The 22,850-nt window shown below is 34.5% G+C and overlaps 1 pseudogene; it reads left to right on the top strand.

Moving 5' to 3' along the window:
- Nucleotides 1-22,850, top strand: part of LOC149807744 (nitric oxide synthase, salivary gland-like) — a 63,069-nt pseudogene that overhangs the window by 38,779 nt on the left and 1,440 nt on the right.

Raw genomic sequence — 22,850 nt, 5'->3', positions numbered from 1 at the left:
TTGGCTGTGCCCTTCAATATCTCTACCCGATATATATATATAGTAGTGCGCAATAATACATTATTTCGCACGTGCCGCGCGAGCAATAAAAGCGTCACGCGATACGACGAAAAATTACATTTACAGAAATATTACGGCACGTGAAACAAGACAACCTGATTTAAATGAAAAGTATGGAAGACTAAATGAGCCATATTGGGCAATTCGTAACAGTTATAAAGAGTTGTTTCTTCACTGTAGATGCAAATCGGTCAGCCTGGGGAAGGATGTACCTGTATTTCGGGTGTCGAAGCTCCCTGGTGGACGATATATACAGGAAGGAGATGCAGACAGCTAAAGAGGAGGGTGTATTGACGAACGTCTACACAGCTTATTCTAGGGAACCGGATAAACCTAAGGTAAGACTGTGATCAATCCTCTGAAGTATTAGTAAGGCAATTTATGACCAAGATTTAGTCAACGGAATCTTACCACTAAAAACGCAGCAATATATTTATGAACCCAGAGATATATTGTGTCTTTTTTCTTCTTTTGATAACATTCAATAACAAAGACTTAGAATCAGATTTTTCAACATTGGACTTTGGACAAAGCATATGATCATAATATGCATCTCCGCGACCGTCCTTCCATCCATTAATATAACATGTAATATGTCTTTATCTTTGAAATATCTTCTTAGCTGAATAGAAGTAGAGTAATGTGAACCTAGCAACGTTGAGTGTACCACATAAGTTCTTCTTTTATAATTATATCGCCATCAAATTGCATGAGTATCACTTTACGTAGGGAGGTTCCATACTGGATGTGCCAAATGTTATTGTCATAATTTGCTTAGATCTTAACTATTAAGCACATGATATACCTGTTACGTATATCTGATTTAATTTATATTTATTTTAATTGTATTGCTTGTTTGTTAGTTTTAAACAAATTTTATATTACATGATATTATAATATAATCTTGTTTACGTGATTTGGAAATTTTTCAAGAAAATAGCTTGACCTTGACTGTTAATTTGTAAACATTTAAAACTGACCTAGTTTATGACCTTAATTCAAAATTTGTAATTCACAATTTGTAACAGCCATGTGAGCAAGTTCTTTTTTCTTTTTCTTTTATTGTGGAAATAATAAGGGTGAGATCGAGGCTGTATTGGATATGTGACCCTAAACTTTTAAATAGTGCTAGTGACAGAAACAAATTTTATATCTCTTCTTAGCGTAAAATGATTGTGTTTTTCTTTTGTCATGGCCATGCTATGAGTTCGTGACATAAACATGATCACGTGATCATCATATGGGTACCCATTCTGCGTCTCCAAATTACTGTATAACAATAATAATAATAATAAAATAATAACAATAATGAGGATTTTGTATAGCTCCTAATCTTTAGAAGCTCTAAGCGCTTTAGACAACACCAATAACATGTTGTTGTTGTTGTTGTTGTGGGGTTTAACGCCATTTTTCAGCACGATAGGCTATACATGGCGGCCAGTATTAATGGTGGAGGAAGAACCCGGAAAACCCCGGAAAGACCACCGACCCACGAGAAGCTACTGGCAAGCTTTCTCACATGCCCACATTGGCTGAATCTTAGACTCGAACCGCCCACCAATAACATAGAAAACATATATAATTATATCTTTACAGAAAACATACACCATGAAATTAGAAAACATAAACCATGCTGTAAATATTTAAGGTAGAGAACATTATTAGGTCTTTAAGTTTGTTCTTGCAATCGAAATAAGTGCTTTTTAAGAGCACTCTTGAATGGGATTACTGTGTTTAAGTTCAGTGGGCAATTCATCCACGTTGCTGGGCCCTGGTATGCAAAAGAACGCTGTCGATATGACTTCGTTTTCATAATGGGAATAATGAGTATACGATAGTTAGAAGAGGAGCGTAAGTATCTTGCTGGTGTGTACACATGAGTGAGGTCGGATAGGTATGTTGGACTGGAGTCCGTCAGTGAAACGTAGTAACAGAGAACACATTTTGTGTTTGATTCTGGATCGAATGGATAGCCAGTGTATGGTACAGAGCAGCGGGGAGGTGTGCTCTGATCGTGGTACTCTAAGTATGATCCGATAAACTGTGTTTTGAACTTTTTGAAGTTTTTGAAATAGATATTGAGATTAACCAGAATTGAGTTACAATAGTCCAGTCTTGAACCATTGTTTTAGAGAAATTATCTAACTCTGGACTTAAAACAATTGATGTCAAATAGTTTACTTCTGTTGTAGCCAGTTTTCGAGTTATATGTTAATTTTTCTTCGGATTATTTGAATTCTAAAAGATTAATTCGTTTCTCTGGAAATATTTTGAGTGTTCATACAGAATTCTTGAACAAGGACATTTCTTAAAAATATTTCGGATTTCCAACACCGGATTGTTATTTCTTGTGTTTTAACAAGTAATTGTAGACAACAACACTGTACAGGATACAGCATACGTCATCATCTTCCATCTTTGATTCTTCATCGGGACTCAAACTTGAATTCATTAGAACATTTCATTATCAGGACTTCTAAAATTTTATTCGTGGACTATGCTTGGATTATTTTTTGATTTTATTGTTCAAACTTTAAGTTCTTTTTTTTCTTTCTTCATTTTTACAACATTTTTCCAGGGAAATAAATTATTTTTACAAATTTTCAAAGCTTGTTGTTATCACTCGTTCTTGTGTTAGTTTTTATTCGAGCTTAAACACGTAGCATACGAAATTGGGGGCTCATCCAGAATAATTTTGAATTTTGGCTAAAATAGTTTAGATATTTTGAATTCCCCATGTTTTTGAAATCTTTAGTGAAATCGGCAAGCTTTTTAAAAAATGTCATCAAAAGTGTAAATCTTTCTGTCTGATCCTACCTAGGATCAACAAGTTCTTTTTTAAAGAAAGATGCATTGATTCAACTTGCCATAAAATACGATCTTTCTGAGGAAAAGTCTTCCTTAACGAAACAACAAATAAAACAATAAATATTTTGGTTCAGTATAATGTTTTGGATAACATTGAATTGGTTTCGATCAGTTAGTCTGTATCATAATTCGACAGAAACGTAAAGGATTTAGAAATAATGCAAGATTGGATTGGAGTTAAGGAAGCTGGAACTTCAGAAAGAAGAAAGAGAGAAAGAATAAAAAATGCAGTTACTTTATGAGAACGAAGAGAGAGAGAGAGGAAATAAAGAAAACCAGATGACAGTGCAGTTACTAGAAAATCAGATGCAAATACAGTTACAAGAAAAACAAGTAGTTATGGAAGAATAAGAGAAAGAGATTGACTATCAATGGAAAATGAAAGAAATTGAACTGGGAAAGGAAAACTACTTCTATACTTCAAATCCAAATTTAAGTTTTAATCTTGCATAGAATACTAAGTTAGTACCCCCTTTCAGAGAAAAGAAGTAGACAAATAGTTTACTCGTATTGAAAAAGTTGCTAAACATTTGAAATGGCCAAGGGAGCATTGGGTTCAATTATTTCAATGTGTACCCACTGATAAGGCTAGTGATATATCTAAATCACTGTCAGTTTACCAAATTGGTAACTATGATGTGGTTAATTAATGCATCTTAAGGGGTTATTAGTTAGTCCCTGAAGGTTATCGGCAAAATTGCAGAAACCATTAAAAAGAAGCTGGACAAACCGATGTTGAATTTGCGAGGGACAAGATCAATTATTAGATAGTTGGTGCTTAGCCAAGAAAGTCGAATGAGATTATGAGAGTCTAAAACAACTTGTATTACTTGAAGAGTTCAAAACGTGTGTCCATAGTGACATTAAGACTTATCTTGACGAGCATCAGCTCGAAACCTTGGAAAATGCGGTTCGTGCCGCTGATGAATATTCTTTAGCTCATAAAGATCCTTTTGCAAATAAGACTTCTACTCAACATTCTTCTGGCAGAAAAAAAGTATTTCGGCCTAATACAAGCCCTTCTAAAACTCAGACTGTCACAACTTCCAAATATCAAGCTTCTGATAAGCTTGATTCAAGATCCTCGTCTCTTCCTACGTAATTTCTGATTGCTAAATTTAAAAATAGGCATCAGAATCGAGACAGACATATTTCAAATGCTCTTATTTCTAGGAAGTCAAGGTCACGGTCATATATTGAAAGCAATACATTTGTTGGGTCACCTATGTCCGTGTGGCTTCTAGTCTTTACCTCGGCCAATGCGGTTATGTGAGAAAGTTGCCAGTAGCTTCCCGTGGGTCTGTGGTTCTTACCTGGATTTTCCATGAATTCACTAATTGTTCTTCGATTTTGTAACATTTTGTTACGTATTCCATTCCAATATTTTCCCCAGAAGTTTCATAAAGTTATTATTCCGACGATTCTTTTCATTTTTACATCTAATTCTGTACGATTTTGGTGCTTGAATGGATTTAGTTCATAATTCGCCATAATTAGTCAACGGTTCTCTTGATTTCCTTTCTTTACATATATTCCTATTCATTCTGTCTTTTTTGCACTGACAAATTTCAAAACAATTTGTATAATGTTCTATAATAGTATTAGGTGTTTGGGGTTAAATGGTTACGTTTGCGAACAGTTAGCGTTTACAGTTGTGGGAGGTAATGTAAAAATAAGAATATAACGCTGTATATTTTGCTATGTTACATATGATCAAATATTTAAAAGATGTCTCGCACTATAGAAAAAATGCGACTAGAGAATGAGCAACATTCATTCATGCGGAAATAAACGAGACAGAATAAAACTTTGTAAGAAATGTTAAGAAGTAACAGGGAATGCATTTAACTCGGACAGCCATTTCAGAATTGTCCGTCATCAAAATAAACATAGTACCGATGACTCCAGATCATGATAAATGTTGTTTATTAAATGACATAAAGCACTGAACCGATCCAACTACGTTCACCCACAATTTAATACCAGTAAGATTAATCGGAGTTCCCGCAATAATATTCAGCAAGCGTGATGGCATACATTTGTATTTAAAGTTTACCTTCCAATCCATATTCGATTGGCTTTCTTTCTTTTGGATTCAAAACCGATATTATGTTTTCAAATGTGTCATTAGGTATGATGATATTTACTCTGCAACACCTTGTTACTGGATATAAATCTGATGTACAACCGTTCTGTATGACTGCTGAATATATATATATATATATATATATATATATATATATATATATATATATATATATATATATATATACATATATATATATATATATATATATATAGAACCGATGGTCTCCTTCGAAATAGAGTGCATGCATTCAGAATTTCAAACATTAAAATGGTCAATGAAGCCGGTATCAAGTACGGTACATTTTGCACAATTAAAAACAAAACCAAAACATTATCACTGACGCGAGTAAAAAAATAGATAATATTCTTCCAAACGCAGATCACACAAGTTCGTAACAGATCTCAAAGGAGTAATAATCTGGAAAGTTTGGAAAGACTTAATTGATACAAAATAAAGGATAAACATTTCGTATCAATCTTTCGGACCTTATGATTTTTACATTTATTTATTTATATTCGGAGAGCATAAATTAATCCCTGGTGGAACTTCCCCAATAAAGGTCCATATATGATTATATAATATCCATATTAGAAAACATTCTTTAGAGAAACCTCTGCCATTTTGTACAAGATTTTATATAAAATTATCTTGGAGTTCTGAGCACGCGTATCTCTTGGAAATGTACACGGTCTATTATGAATTTATATGTGTTGTGCTAGAGCAATGCACTTATCTGTCTAACCGTATTTATCCAACCATCTGGATATCATTATTATATGTAGATATCTGCCTAAATTTATTTACCTTACCATCTGGATATCATTATTATTTGTAGATATCTGCCTAAATTTATTAACCTAACCATCTGGATATCATTATTATATGTAGATATCTGCCTAAATGTATTTACCTAACCATCTGGATATCATTATTATTTGTAGATATCTGCCTAAATTTATTTACCTAACCATCTCGATATCATTATTATTTGTAGATATCTACCAACAAATGTTTACCTACCCATTTGGATATCATTATTATTTGCAGATGTACGTACAGGACTACCTAATTCAGAATAGTTCCGACATCTACAATATCATGGTTCGAGAGGGAGGACATTTTTATGTATGTGGTGACGCCGAGATGGCAAAAGACGTCATGTCGACATTGGAGAAAATTCTTCAGAAAGAAGGAAATATGCGGGTAGAAGATGCTGCTAATTTCATACTGAAATTACGGGTAATTGTATGTGTGTGTGATTTCGCTTTTTAAAGTAGCATTTTACATTCGTTCATTGCTGCGATGTCTGAAGTGTGGCAGTTTACAATTATATCTAGAAATGGAGCATCATTCGTGCGACATGTAGTATGATGTCCCACCTGGTCACATTATCCTGACACCAGGCCGTCTAGTCCTAACACAAACCCATAAATGCCGAGCTCCTAACGAGGCAACTGTAAGTACTATTTTTAGAATGTCTTTGGTATGACTCGGCTGTGGTTTTGAACCAGTGATCTCCCGCATCCGAGGCAGACTAGGTCACCCGAGCTGACAAATTATGGGTAGGAAGGAGTGGAATCGGTTAATTCAGTTGCATGTATACACTTCTACTGATCAATTACTGGACCATATCTAACCTTGGGTCAAAATGTAATTTTCTTTAGTACGAAGACCTGCAGCTTTTACAAAATATAGAACGATTATGAGCTCCGAATACGCCAAACCTTGATTTCAAGAATAATGATGTAACATTTTTAAAATCAACATTCCTTTGTAAAAAGCGATCAGATATAGTGTATTTGTGCCCAGATATGTCTAAATATATATGATAATTGATAATTTGTAAATCATGAAAACAAAAATTTTAAGTGTTATATTTTATTGATTAATTGTGATAATACATAACCTGAATGTAATAAGTGAATGTTAACGTGAATCATCTGTTATGTCATCAACGTCTTTAGCCTGCATTACGTACAATTACAGTAACATGATTCTTTATAGGATTCAAACCAATTCCATGAAGACATTTTTTGGAACGACTTTAAGGAGCTCCGCGGTAACAGAGAGGACCGAGTGGCAAGTGAGGAGACTATAAATGTACATCAAAGCCAACGGAGAAGCCCATAAGTTACTGCAGTTCGGAAGGTTATTGTCTCCATACAAGCCACGGTATTATTAATATTAATCTATCTCCTATTTTATCACAACCTTCATCGGCACATTCAAACGTTTATTTTCGCCTACGAACAGTTTCAAATGTGACGTTAACTCCTGGCGATAACGGTAAATGTTGTCGTTTATCTATAAATTCTTCAGTTTAGATGCAACTGTTTTTATTTATTATGATATCATTACTTGGGTGAAAAATAGTGTTTTCACAGCTTACACGCCAAATAAACGATACTTACATACTCTAATAATGCTTATCTTTCCTTGAATCATTCAGAAACAAATATGTAGTTATTACTTATTAATCACGAGGTCGTATTTAATTCAGAAACTTACAATTTGAATAGACAATTGCCGAACAGAAAGGAAATTTCCCCACATGGATAGATCTAAGAATTAATTTGGTGCCATAAACATTATATCTCATCATATGGAACAGTCCCAACAACATTCGTCATCCATTTAACAGGATTCTTAAGGCTGAGTTTGATGCGTCACAAAGACATATCGGACATCATACTTAATAATTTTTAATTAGCTTTAATAACATAATATATGCTATCCTAATTTCAGTGACTCCTTTCAGCGTTTTCTGCTGCTGAATTTGTACTGTCTTTGAACTGACGCCAGTACGATATCTTTGATGTAGTCCCCGATTGCACTCTTCTTAACTCTTTCGATATTGTTAGTTACTGCAGCTTTTGATTGCTTTCAGTGTTCGAACTAATAGAAATCAAGACGTGCTGTTTACTGCACCTTCTACTACACATAACGGTATAGCTTCCCAAACGTCAACATGGGTGTTAACGGAATTTGCAATAACAAGCGAAGCGTTAGTCAAATCTGGAAGGCTGTTTAATGCTAAGAATGGGTGAGGGGTGCATTCACGTTAAATTCGAGATGCGAGTTACAGACAATATCATTACAAGCATGTTTCAAACTATATATAATAGGGGAGCAATCAGTCTGATGCTTGCTTTGGATGATAATATCCGGATCCTCTCATCTTGGATAGATTGTGAAGATACACCACCACTCTCTCTTAGCAACCAATGTATGGCTGACAGATGTACATATAAAGCTACGTTTCGAATCGTATAGGTTCAACAGATCGGCGTGTGGGAGAAAATATAACTGAATTAGTCTTCGCTGGTCTAATAGTAGTCAAAACCGTCTCACCGAATCATCCTATGGTCATCATCTGAAGATCTGATTCACACCTCTCTGATCCTGCGATTTATGATAGAGCAACTGTCCAAGTTTACTTGCGGTCTGAAACAAACTGTGACTGGTTCTTGTAAAGCATCAAGTATCGCAGGGAGTTATTATAAACTGTTAAACTTGGATACACATAATAACACATAATCAACAGCTGAAAATGCATATTATAATATATATCATGGGATATATGCGAGTATTTATGCCCTTTCGTACTTTATGTCCACAGCTGGATCCAATAAATGACATAATATTGTGAATGTTAATTGGTGTACATGATGCCTGGTACATCTTGTGGTTTTTTCTAGGTGTGAAATTGACACATTACTGTGATTCCATATTTATGTGTCAGAGTTATAACTCTTTGGAAGTACTATTAGTATACAACACATTCTTTTGCATGACTTTAGTCTCACATTTTTACTGACTGATACGATAAATAGTACAAGAAAATGAGAAATGTCTAATCAACGTGATCCTCAAATATTTTGATAGATATTGTTCCGATTTGTACTTATAGATAAGTGCAGAATTAACTCGGTATGTTATGACAGCAGATTATTCTTTCAATTAGTGATAACATTCAGTGATGTAGTGATTTGTACATATCTTCATCATGCGAAGCTGTCCATACTGAAAAATCAGTATGAGTCAATGAATTATCTTGCTAAGAATTATGACCTATCCGGTCTGGAACTGGGTGCAAATAGTTTTTCAGTCACACTTAACATCAACTTTGCTACAGAGGCATTTCCATCATGGGGTGGGATGCCGAGAATATATATATATATATATATATATATATATATATATATATATATATATATATATATATATATATATATATATATATTGTGTGTGTGTGTGTGTGTGTGTGTGTGTGTGTGTGTAATTTATTTGGTATTTATCCTTAGTACCCTGACGGTACTACTGATAAATACCAAATAAATTGCAAATGTGTTTTGGATGCCACAAACATAATTTAATCCTTATGTTAATCTATAAAATAATATTGAGAACTTCACTTTATTGAAAAATACTGATCACATTGCCTTTTACAGGATTATAAAAGATGCCACAAAAAAGGACAAAGACATTTTTCCGTTCTCTGAGAAAAGGATGATAATAACATGCCATGGAGATAGTGAGGAAAAATCATCTAAACCATGAACTTTGAATTTGAAGAGACTTTTACAAACATGGATTCCACCAAGTGAACTATAAAATCCGAAGCGTAATGTTCAAATAAAGCTGCATTACTTTTATATTTAATAGGAAACTTGTACATAAATGATGCATAATTACTACTTATTTTTAGTAATTCCCAATTTATAACATGTAACCATATTAATGTTCTTAATATGCGGAATATTGGGCAGGGGTATTTGCTGTTATTCACTTAGTTTAACAACATACACAATACTATTTTACTTGCAACAAAAACGATAAAGGTGAAGTTTATTGCTGAATAATTTGGTGTATAGCACTATTTTACTTGAATGTTTTTATTACAAATTATCCTGAAATATACATGTAATGTAATGTGTGAAACTTCCTGAAACGTTTATGCAAAAAAGGTAGAAAATGTTGACAGAACGTATGTTTGTTCTGTTGATTGTACTTTACAAACAGGTATAACTGTACTTCGTACAAAGGTTTTAAGTGCAGCTCCATCCAAAGCAACAAGCTACTTCTATCAACTGAGCGTGATTTTTTACAAACATATTTATCAGTTGTGACTTGTATAGAAGAGAACTTGAGACATGATGACGTTCACTGCAAACATTGTTTTGCAGAGACATTATCTCATGTGTTGACAAATATGGATTACATTGTGATCTACGCGAAATATATCAGCATCCACGTATACAAGCATATGTAACTCACCGCTGCAAAAGTTGGAAGATTTATCCTATACTTATATTTATCTAGTTTCACTTCAAAATTACGTACATTGTGTTTCATTTATTCCACATGGAAGTTTGATTATGGCTGTGGGCATCCATTGCACACATTATAAATATATGATATGACACCGAATTAATATTATACACATATGTATGAACGTCTGGTAGAGTGTATTTGATTATATATTATATGACACATTAAGTTTGTATAGGTACCAGATCCCCAGTTATGTATCTATAGACCTCAGTGCTAACGTTGAATGAAAACAAAATACAGTTTCATCCACTAATGTACGCATGACACACACTTTCAGCTCTGTTAGTGAGAAATCTTACCCGATAGAGGATTCGAAACAACACCATTGCGGTCGAGAGACCGGCACGCTCACCACTAAGGCTTTGAAGTCCGCCCTCCAACATTTGTGAAGCCAAGTGATTTTGATCAAATGAAGACCATCACCTGCCATCCCACCCCTTTTATCTTTGTCCGGCTTGTTCATTTTGTACTATTATGCATATAGCCAATGTTTCTTCTTTCAATATGTTACAAGCTTCCTAAAATGTATGAATAACAAGTGTAAATAGTGTCATTGATCAAACAACTATTTTATGAGATATATGGTTATGTTCTTTATTATGTACAGGGAAATTTCAAACTGCTCTTCTAACACTTGTAGCCTACAGTAAAATCATTTTTCCGAATCAAATGATTGTTTCAACTAAGAGTTGTATTCATTTGAGCACTTCTTAAACTTCATTTTCGTAATGTATGTTAAATCACATTATATCATAGTATAAAATAACCAGGTCAAAGGTCAGCATACTAATTAGTATGTATCTCTCCTACTATCAAAACGGGTAATTCATCTCATATATAGAAACGGTCTTAATTTAGAAGATGCATAACTTAACTTTATGTGCAGACAGACAAAATCCGATCGTATCATGAATCAGACTTTCAACGAATTTTCTCTGTCCACAAAGATATAGTGCACTATTCCTAGTTTTTGCTCACAGGACAGCCTAGCCAATCATCTCTGCTATATGAATATAAATATTCCCAAATTTGTGAATTCAAGCAAAATAACTAAATCTGACTGAGCAGTTAGTTCACATTTTTATGAATAAAAATAGAAAAATGCCAAGAATAAATAACAAATTTTGCGAATAAAAAGGAGGTATTACTGCTTAAATTAAAGAGCGTCAACTCTCTATGAGAGTTTCTGAGAGGTACACATTTAATTTAGTCGTTGATGCTCATTCGCCATTTGGCATGGACCAATGATATGTTATACAAGTCAACGTTATCGTAAACTATATTGAGTTCCTACAGTATTGATTGGCACAGATTGGAGGATTTCTTACACAAAATCAAGCTTGAAAGAAGGATCGAACTATGGCAGGGTTGTCATGTGCTGCATATTAATTCAAGTTTGAAATACTTTTATCATCAAATATTCATACACATAGTCAAACCTAATCTTTTAGATATTGATTCTTCTTTTGTAATTCGAACTGTATTTATAATTGGTAACAGTAATTAACGATTTATGTTGAACAGTCTTTAAGTTTTATAGGTATTAAATGGAATAAGAGACAATCTCAAAAAAGAAAAAATATTTTTTCAGTTTCCAGTCGGTCAAAGGAGAATCCAAACGCACGTGCTATTATATCGTTCATAATCATCAACATTCAACACAAAGAAGTGTGCATTTCCATGCAGATAGTTGTGTGTTGTGTTCTATCAGAGTGTACAGCTTTCATACGAAATAAATAATCCAAATCATAATGATGCATGTAGTTCGGCCGTGCACTTGAAATTAGGATTATTAACGTAAGTTAGAGACGATTCAGACTATACAAAAATAATGATACCGTGACAAATTAATCATTCAGTTGTGCTTATATGGAGATCCTTATATATGGATTGTATAGCAATTGATACTATATCTTAAGAGGGAGCCCTTGGTGACAGAGTGGTCTAAGGTACACGCCTTGATAGATCATTCATATCTCACCTCTGCCTGAGAAAAGCGGCTAGGCCAACGTAGATGTGTGATTTAGCATTCCGTGGGTCAATGGTTCTTCCCGTGTTCTTCTTCCAACAAATGTACTGCCATCACCATATAATCTACCATGTACTGAAAATGGTGCTAAATTCACAAACCAATCTCTTCATTTTCACAAACAAGACCCGAAAATATGGGTGTTTTTATCTTAAATATGAGGCAGAAACCAAATACCTATATATTCAACAACTGTCTATCCTTTACTTCGTTTTTATGTAATATGTTAGTTCATGAGCAAACGGAATAACTTGTATGCAATTAAAATATCTTTTAACAAAATGATAACGTCAAAAGCACATATTCCATATATAGCACAAACATAAAGGGTGGCTATGATTTAATTTGTCACTTGTAAGGTAGCTCATGCTCATCATAGGTCCTTATGTGGAATCTGGCCTAACGTGTTGACATGAGCTAGGCTACTACGATGATCTTTGGTGTCGGCTTGTACGGAGTGTACGGGCAGTATGTAACCGGATTGATTAGCACTCAGTCAGTCAGCTTTTGGGAGGATCTTGAAAAAGAAACAGGTGGCCAGAATGTTGCAAAAGTCAAGGGATGATTAAAAGTAGGCCGACATAAATGCCCATGGGAAATTACAAAGTGAACGCAAAAAGAACTATTTAATTATCTGCTTGAAGAATATAAAGACAACACCTCAGTAAATAATATATTATTGTCTTCTTATGCTATTGTCTGACGTTTTGACTTTTTCTCATTAAGAGTCAGTCAATAATTGAAACAAAATGTGCAAATTTATTTTATACCTCATCTAATCAGGGTTGCAAATGACACCCACGTGTATATCTTTTTATGGATGCACTTCGAGGCAGCTGTTCCCTATACATATCACGGTACCATTTTTTTCTTTCTTATTTTCCCAAAGACGTCGTTGCTAATGTTTGGTCAAATAAAAAACAGTTTCTATCCTACCTTAGTGTGGTACGCTGTCCTAGGGAGCAAGCTTAGATTGTCTATTGAACAAAGGCATAACCAGGTACCCAACATCACTTACTGGATATATCTCTGCCCGAGACAGACAGGTGATAAATTTATTACGTCTCAAAAGAGGTGTCACATTTAAAATAAAACATCATACACAATATGAAGCATGATTTATATATGAGCGAACGACATCCTCGTAAAAAGTGAGGAGACACAGTTATTTATCCAGCCAGATGAAAACTACATACTCTGATAGAACACAACACAACTATCTGCATTGACTCTTGGATTTACTCAGCTCGAAGCATGCATACTTATGTTTTTCAATAATTTTAAAATAGGTCTGGAATGTATCAATAACCAGTATATTTAGTCTAGCTTAAGAAAACCAATTGTATGCGGTTTCGTGCTATTCTTTGTAACAATGTGGATAAAAACTAGCTTCAATAAAATATATATTTTAACTAAGATGTTGTGTTTTTCTTTATGTTAGCACCGATTAACATTCACTTTGGTGATATGGGGGAAATCAAATTAAGCTATCGCATTTAATCGTCAGGTCAACGGTCAAAATACTAATTAGCATTTACCCCATACTTAAAAATGAGATTTCTTGTAAAACATAGGACGAGACATATATTTTACAGGCAAATAAATCAGTACCTTTCTACCAGGAACTGTTGGATATCACCCAATTGTGTTGCAATATGTAAACGGTCAACACGTTTCACTGACTGGTGATACATAAGTCAAATAACCCAAATCTTTGCGCACAAGTCAGCTTTCCTAATCCCTTCTGTAACGTGAATAGAAAATTATCTTCCGTCGGGTAATAAATAAAGTTTGGGCAGTAACACACCCTGTCCTGAATTTTTAGGACTAAAACAAAACAATGTCACCGAAAACTGAAATGATGAACAGCAAGTCAAAAGGGGAACTACAAACAGCAGGAACGTTTATTACCCAAGGGACATGCAGCTTTTAAATAAGTAATCAAAGAAGACAAGAACAAACAGCTTATATAGTATTTGATACAAATGTTTATAATTGCTTTTCCTTACACAAGAGTACAGAAAAGTTCGATTTTGTATCGTGGAATATTGTGCCTGCTGTACGGGACATAACTGTGTGTGTGATTTGGATTTGTAACGTAGCTTTAACAGTTTGACAATCATGTCGATACGATATATACGCAGTGTGGCAGTTTACTTTGATGTCTAGCACTGGGGGATCATGCCGCAGACATGTAGTACGATGTATTACCCAGTCACATCATCATGACACCACGTCGACCAGTCCTAACACTAACCTCTTCAAGCTGAGTTCCTAGCAAGCTAGGGCAACGAAGCAGAAGTGTAGTAATTTCCTTTTACCAAATACTTTTCTCTTGCAATGTACGTAGAAAAGTCGGATTTCTTCCTGGCAAATAAATTGTCTGCAAAGAAGTAATTCATAAAGTTTGTCTAAAATTTGGTCATTTTCAGAGAACAATGAGCTTACGGGTAGTTATGGTTTAATTTTGTGCTCAGCGATGAAGCGGATTGAACATATCAGATAGTTTACGTTCAACAGTAGCCTTTCGTATGGAAGTTCATGTTCAAAAAAAGCCTTTAATATGGAAGTTCGTGTTCAAAAGTAGCCTTTGTTCGTCTTTTGAGAAAATGTTAACAGTACGTTATAAATATGCAACAAAATTGGCCATGGGAAATCTAAGCTTAAATAAATTGTTATTGTTTCACGGCGTCCCTACTTATTCAACACAAATAAACTAAATCTGGTAAACTGTATAAAGAATCCATACAGAAAAAGAACTACTGAAAAGGGTTATTTTTGCAAAACACATATAATCAATGTAAAAAGGAAGCTCAAATATGTATAACTAATTTACCAAGATTGTTTAAACAACAGTATCCAGTATGACAATATAAATTAGTCTCCAACAACTGGAGGATCTTCTTTTCGCTCTACACTGTTATCGATTCTGTGTTTTCGCGTTCTTTTCTTGAAATGCGTGTTACTTTGTTATATGACGTATAATAATAATAATAATAATAATAATAATAATAATAAACACTTATTATTATTATTATTATTATTATTAATTATTATTATTATTATTATTATTATTATTATTATTATTATTATTACAGGAATTGTCGAGTAAGTGACCAAATTCAGCCACACGTGGTACATTGAATTTAAATAACTTGTTTAATTATTCCATTGCATTAATTACAATTCATGTACTGAATCCACTGCTACGTAGCCCTCACGGAGAATAAATCAGTCAGCCGAAACTCATCATTCTGAAGGGCTTCTAATCAAGGCCAGCATGGCGTAGTTTCCGACGTGCATGATAGGTCTTTCTCATAACTAGTCAGTCAGTACTGGAATATTATTGATCAGTGCCATTTTTGTACTTTACAATATAAAGGATATTCAATTACGTGCACTTGCTATGGTTTCATCTCTAAACATGTATAGGATGTTGTTCCCTGTATATATCACATTTTTAATCATATCGAGAGTGAGGAATAACTTTAAGCTAAATAACATAATAACAAGATTAAGGTACAAATACTAACTAGTGTAATCCTCTTATACGCCAAAAACAAGTGTGCGTGTAAAATAAAGGAATTGATATTAACGGAAACATAAAGTTAACACCAGGAACAGGTGGATTTCTCCGAATAGTATCGAAAATGTGAACTTTCAGCACATTTGTCTAACTAAATATACATGAGGCCACTATCCAATGTATTTGAAGACATATCAGCCTGCAATATATTCCCTGTAACAGAATATAAAACAGGTGTTCCTTGTCTATTTAATATTATACAGGTTATAAACCACATGCTTCCTACATAAAGCAGACCAATTTTTTTAAACATATATTTGTTATTATTGGCGAAAGTGTTGGAATTAAAAACAGACCACTGCCAAGTAAAATAAAATGTATAGTAAGACAAATGGGAACACAAATATGAGGTACGATAGTCATACACGTAAGACTTATCACATGTTATTTATGTTTTAGTGCTAAGTCTTACTACCCAAAATAGAGGCCTTGTATAGCGTGTTCCGATGTTAGTTGACCTCTGAACGAGTAGTCAAAAGTTTCAGGAATATCTCACACACTTGGCAGCACACATGGACACCCTTGCTTCCACAAACTGATATGTAATTAATACGCTTACTGTACTGTTTTTATCCTGGTTGAACCAAAATATGGTTCTAGCAAATGGATGCATTTTCATGTTCCGTTGACATACATTTGAATTTGTGGAAATGCAACGGTAGTTGAGGTATGCCGAAGTACTTTCAAGTAGGTTCATGTGCGGTATATAGTTTTTAAACGAAACGAAACGTTGCTTAAAATTCCAATAGACATAATATATTTATTTTTTCGTTTCATTAAAAAAAGTATTTCAACTTAACCCGATTTTGGCGCTCCCGGCTTTCTTAGATTTGCAGGCAACTGAAATGTAGGCAAACGAAACTTGAAAACAGGTCCTTTCTATTGTGAGGATTTTAATTTATTAGAGAAAAGACACAAGAGTAAGTGAAGTCTAACTAAATCGTTATGACATTGCTTTGTATAAAAAACGTCGTTATTAGTTGCCAGTTGCGTGAGATATTCCTGAAAATGTGACTTAAGATACAATGTAGTTGACATCTAAACCCGCTACACAGCTCCGTTAGTTAGGCTGTAAAATCTTGACGCACAAAACATAAATATCAGCGTCGAGACGCAAGAAACTATACATATCAGCGTCGAGGGCTTACACGAAGGACAAGAGGTAGGGGTACATGCAAAGGAGACACGTAGTGCACAATAAAAAAGTAAAAGAAGATATAATTAAAAAAATATAGAGAAGAGAACGATTGAGTCGCCTTACCTTAGAATAATACGTCCAGACAGCGCACCATCGATTCAAGGATACTCCAAAGGCACCTACACAACTACAACACTTACAACACCAACACTTCAAGAGACGTGTTGTGTATTGCCAGCTGAAGTAAAATATTAACTAATTTCAATCACACCTGTGCTTGTAATTCATATTAATCGAACACAATCACCTAAAAAATAATTAGCTGAAGTGCGCATGAACAAGCACTTAAAATGTGAGATTTAATATTATGAAATGTCAACCATAGTGTAAGGGAGATAACTGACAAACACTGAGATGTATAGTAGTTGTCGTTCCTTAATTGCCTTTTTCAAACAATATAACAGTTCGTGGAAAAGTGAAATGTATCATACGCTATCAAATTATCTAAAACCAAATAACTGATAAGTGACTAAAGTGTATACACATGAGACTGAAGGTAATTATTAATTAATTTGATTATCAGAGATGAGGAGGCCGCCATACATCAGCTAGCTCATGCTCATCAGAAAGTTATGAAGAGTGTATTGTTCCGTTAACATGTCAATATAGGCTGGACTACTGCGATGATGTTCTGGATTTCTGATATGGTACCAAACGCTCGAGGAACTGTGTAGTTTTGTATTGAGTAGACAGGAAATATTTGACCGACGTGGTTATCGCTATGAATGTCGGATCTTAATAATATATTGGACAAAAATCTACAATTGGACAAAGTGATGTACAACTCAAAAGAAGGTTACAAAAGAGCTTATATTAATGGCCACGCAAAATTATGGATTTTATTTTATTTTCTAACTTCTTGTAAACAGAGATGCAAATATATTTTGTTTTATAAACTTGTGAGAATCTGAAAAGAAGAGCAACTATAAATGTGGGGTATTATTCCATGATACCAGAATGAAATGTAGGACGAAAGTTCATACCTATAGTAATTCATTCTAATGAACTTAAACAAGTGTATACCTTATGAGGATAGTTGTGCTTTCATACTACAACTTGTAAATCCAAAGAGAGAGAGTGAGAGAGAGAGAGAGAGTGAGAGAGTGTGTGTGTGTGTGTGTGTGTTACTAAGCTACTGGTACATTGTGAGACATATACCATCTCGAAATAGTATCACAATTTTGGCTTTTTGCTATCAAAACTAATTGAGCTGTCGATAGAGATCACACAAATTTTATTATTACAATAAACTGAGCACCATAGACAAGTCATATGGAAGCGACTAAAACATGTTGTACAGTCGCTTCACTCATATCACACATGTATGGATCGATCGTTTATCCGAAAGAAAATCTTATCACGTTACTCTTCTTTGTCGGCTATATTGTCTATGGTTCATGTGTTGGGAATTTTTTAATGTCTGCAATTCTTACGCTTGATAGAGCTTGAGTAATAATGCTAACACTACTTAACAATTTTATTCAGCACAAATAAATAAACGAAACTTGACATTAATGTTAGATATTACTGATGGTAAGCAGAGAAGTCAAATGGTCTGTGCAGGCGGTATGTTGTTGAACAACATCGTTTCTTAAACCGGTTTGAAACCCCAATTACAAAACTTCGGCTGCCGTTACGTATGTACAGCAGGCTTAATATTCCTAACAAGAATGTAACAAAGTTTTACAACGTTCGCTGGTACTCGATAAAAGATAAGTATTAATTTTGACAAAACGTTGGCAAGTTTTAATGTAAAAGTGTTTTAAAATTCAACTTCCAATCGACACATAATATCCAGTAATGTTCAGTTGTTCAGACGTGTCATTACACCAAACACCCTGCCCCATGTATATATATATATATATATATATATATATATATATATATATATATATATATATATATATATATATATATATATATAATATGACAGTGCAAAACAGTAAGAAAGAGCACCTGTTTATATGATGGCAAAATTCGAACATTCTTTGCTACTGTCTTAAAACAGATGTTATATGATGTATTCCGGAAAACAAAATAATATTTGTTGTTCAAATTAACTTATAAAATCTGCGTCAAAAGGTATTACTACTTATTACCCCTGCAAGTCAAATTGTACTGGGTACATGTCGCTGTTTTCCTATTTAGGAGTAGTGACGGTCAGTATTAGAAGAACAGTTCGTGTATTTGAAGTTACCGTGAGTAACCATTACAGATGTGGTTTCGCACGAAAAGCAAGCACTTCATTCACTGAATTAATACATTCCTTCGCGTATACAATACTCCGTTATTAACTGTCACCTATCAATATGTTCAAGGTTTGTTATGATATAAGTCAGACAGGTACATTGGACAGCAGCAAGTCAACGAAATGTTGCATAATGAACAGATTTCGTGTTTGATTCTGGATTTACTTACAAGCCTAATTGTCGGAATCAAATTGCGACGATTGTTTTCCAGATATCGTACTCGCTACAAACCAAAGCCGGCGAGAGATAGCGACATTAATCTTTAGTGCATCATGGATGCATTCTGCCGAAAATACGATAAAAAACAGAGTATGTCGGTTGCTTGTCTCAGCAGCTGAGATGTATATCTTTGGTATGTTTGCGAAGAACATATTTAAGACGGCTTTTACCGGATTCATAAGAGTCATATTCCATGCAATGGACGCAGCTTTTAGTGTTGCAGCTAAAGCCATCTACCTAAAGCACACTTTAAGCATAGTTTGGATAGCATGATAGCCTCGAACACTCCTCTTGTAGAGGTTACATGGCGAGCATCGAACAACGGAAAAAGTCGAAAATATGATTCGTGATCAGTTATGTTTATATATTGAAATGCAACTATGGAAGACACTCGACGGACAAATAACAGGTGTTACAGAGGACGCTACAAGAAACACAACAGTTTTACCTTTAGTGAACAAGCGTCATATACATAGAGACCAATTATAAAAGTGAATGCAGAAGAGATCTCTATATGGTGTTCTATAAAAGCAGTAGCCTTTATATGGATTATTCGTGCAATATTTGATATGGTTTTACTCTTATCTATAAACTGTGCTTCATTATACACATTATTTAAGCATTACCATTTTAAAAGATACATGTTCCAGCAAGCAAGCAAATACAAGTAAAACAATAAAATAATCTGAGTTGCATATTTAACTAATAAACTGGATTTAACACTGTCAACACATATTAGCGATTTCAGGAATGGTGCTTAGGGGCAGAAGCACTGGATATTGAACAGAACATGAGTAGAGAAAATTATGTAACAGTGACCTGCTTTGTAAGAACGGTTTTGATTAATCTACATACTATACCGAGCTTACCAGCATTGACATTAACATACTTCTTATTGGTACAAATAGATTACAAAAATGTCAGACGTCTGGTCTTCCAATCACTTTTAACATATTTTGTTTTCCTTCCGCTGCCGTGTTAATCTTTAATAATCAAGCTGTGTACGTCATCTATTCTATACAGAGGGCATCGCTTCTTTCCATGTAAACTGAATTTTATTAGTTTCAAACATATACAGAAAGACAGCCGAATCATAGTAGCATAATTTCTCCATCATTGGATACTACATTGTAGAGTTATAAAAGGTTAAGAGTTAAGCCCTTCCTCAGAGAGTTTAGATAGAAATGGATTATGCAAGCCTCAGCATATCATATGCGAGCATTCAAACATTGATACATAGAGGACTTATTAATGTTTACTTTGAGTATGAACGTTGATGGGAAATAGTGTAATGTACATTTATTTGTCTACTTGTTGGGCATGCTAGCGGAATATTAGGAGGTCGCACCTACAGAACACACTTAGCTGAAAAAGTATGGTTATAAGTCTCTTCTCTATTGTCTTTCTATGAGTAATGGTCGGCATGCATATGTGCATGGATACAGGTATATATGGTAGCTAGGCAGATGTAATTTCAACTTACCTGAAGTTTGGATGCAGAAAAGTGTTTTTGGTGGACCACACTCACAGTACCAAACACAGCATCATCGAAAACTAACAATTCCCATAACCACATATGCTTAACCAGGGCCATCGTCTTGGATCGAATGTATGCCGTCAAGAAAGAAACCTAAGAAATTAAAACGTTTTAAAAGAGCATTCGAAAATCGGACAGTGCAATAACGAAGCGACAAGCATAACTCCTACTATAGCATATCGGCGTATCGACGAGACCTATTGTGGTATTCCGGAAATGATAAATACTTCAAAACTTCATGGCCCCTCTCTACACATTAAAAATGTATCCTTGTAGATCGCGGAGATTTAATATTTCTAGGATCGAATTCCTCTGACGGAAAATACATTTACTTGTTTTATCATGATGAAAGTTTCGATGCCATTACCAGTATCACGGCATTTCTCAGATATAATACTTATTATTGTGAGAAATGTTACAAAGGACAGTCATCAACCAGGAGCTAATTGGTTTGCCGTCTACGTGCCAAAGATCACAGTGAGGATTATTTTGATTTGTATAAATGACAACCTTTGGAAGACGACATCATTGGCTCTGTGAGAGCAAATGCTGTATCGACTCGATTCAAAAATGTAAGACTGAAAGGAACAGGTTCCATTGTGTGTGCACATTATTGTTTCTAATTTGTTCTCTTATAACCATTAGAACATTTAGTGACTTGTGTTTTATCGTTAGTACTCTATAAACCATGTTAAAATTGAAATATGGTTTTACGAACATTGTTGTTATATTTTGTCCTCTACTAGGAAACGCTGTGTGCATGATTCGAAGTCGATTCTGACTCGAGTACGCTGCTAACTATATAAATATGGTCCTGCTTAAAATTGCTCAAAGGTAAAGTTGTAATTGATGCTAGGGAAGAAAACAAATATTTTTATTCAGGCCCGTCAACAGCTTACAAGACGCCTTCCATGATGACATGATCGAATGCAGCCTATGTGTATTTGCATTATATCAGGAAAAGCCTGGCCCAGAATCACGCCGAAAAGGAGAACACCATGTTCTTGAAAATGGCGCAAGGCATATTATACGATTTATTCACGAATAAATGGAGTGCTCGGAGAGACACATGTAGCAAAGAAATAGAGAGCATCACCAGAAATAGCAGATTCAACTGCAGCCAATGGAAGGATACACTGAAAGAAGTTGGATGCTTTCCCTTTCTCCTTTCTAGTACGCAAGCTTTATCGTATGATGATGACTGCAGCATACGGGTCGTCTTTGCAGGAGGTAAAAGTCCATGACGATTCCATAACGATTCACCAAATAAAACGGCTTTTCACAAGGCCACTTAAACGTCTAAAATGAGAGAGGTTAATGATTTTGTCACAAACGTATGTTTACTATCTTGTAGTTGTTTGTGTATGTGTTTGTCTTTCCCAAGCAGAAAATCCTTCCCTTCGTAAATGTTTGTTTGTATGTAAAAATAAAGGCTTCCTACGGTTGTGTGCGTAATAGTGTGTTGCCATGAATGTATTTTTCTTTTATTTGGCTTTCATCACCAAAAGCAAACTTAATCATATCCAGTATGTGTTTGTTTGGAGTATAAGTTGTTTAAATGTAAAAAGTAGAGAGAAAGAGTTTCATTTTGGTTCGCGCACTGATTATTTGTACATGCATTGGTCTTGTTTGTGGTCACATTGAAGTTTTCGTACAGTGTGTTGAAAAAAACGGTAACCCA

Source organism: Sinohyriopsis cumingii, chromosome 1 (genome assembly GCF_028554795.1).
Source record: "Sinohyriopsis cumingii isolate HCF-2022 chromosome 1, ASM2855479v2, whole genome shotgun sequence".
Classification (NCBI taxonomy): domain Eukaryota; kingdom Metazoa; phylum Mollusca; class Bivalvia; order Unionida; family Unionidae; genus Sinohyriopsis; species Sinohyriopsis cumingii.
Note: the sequence above shows the minus strand (reverse complement) of the source record. Positions and strands in the feature narration are given on the sequence as shown.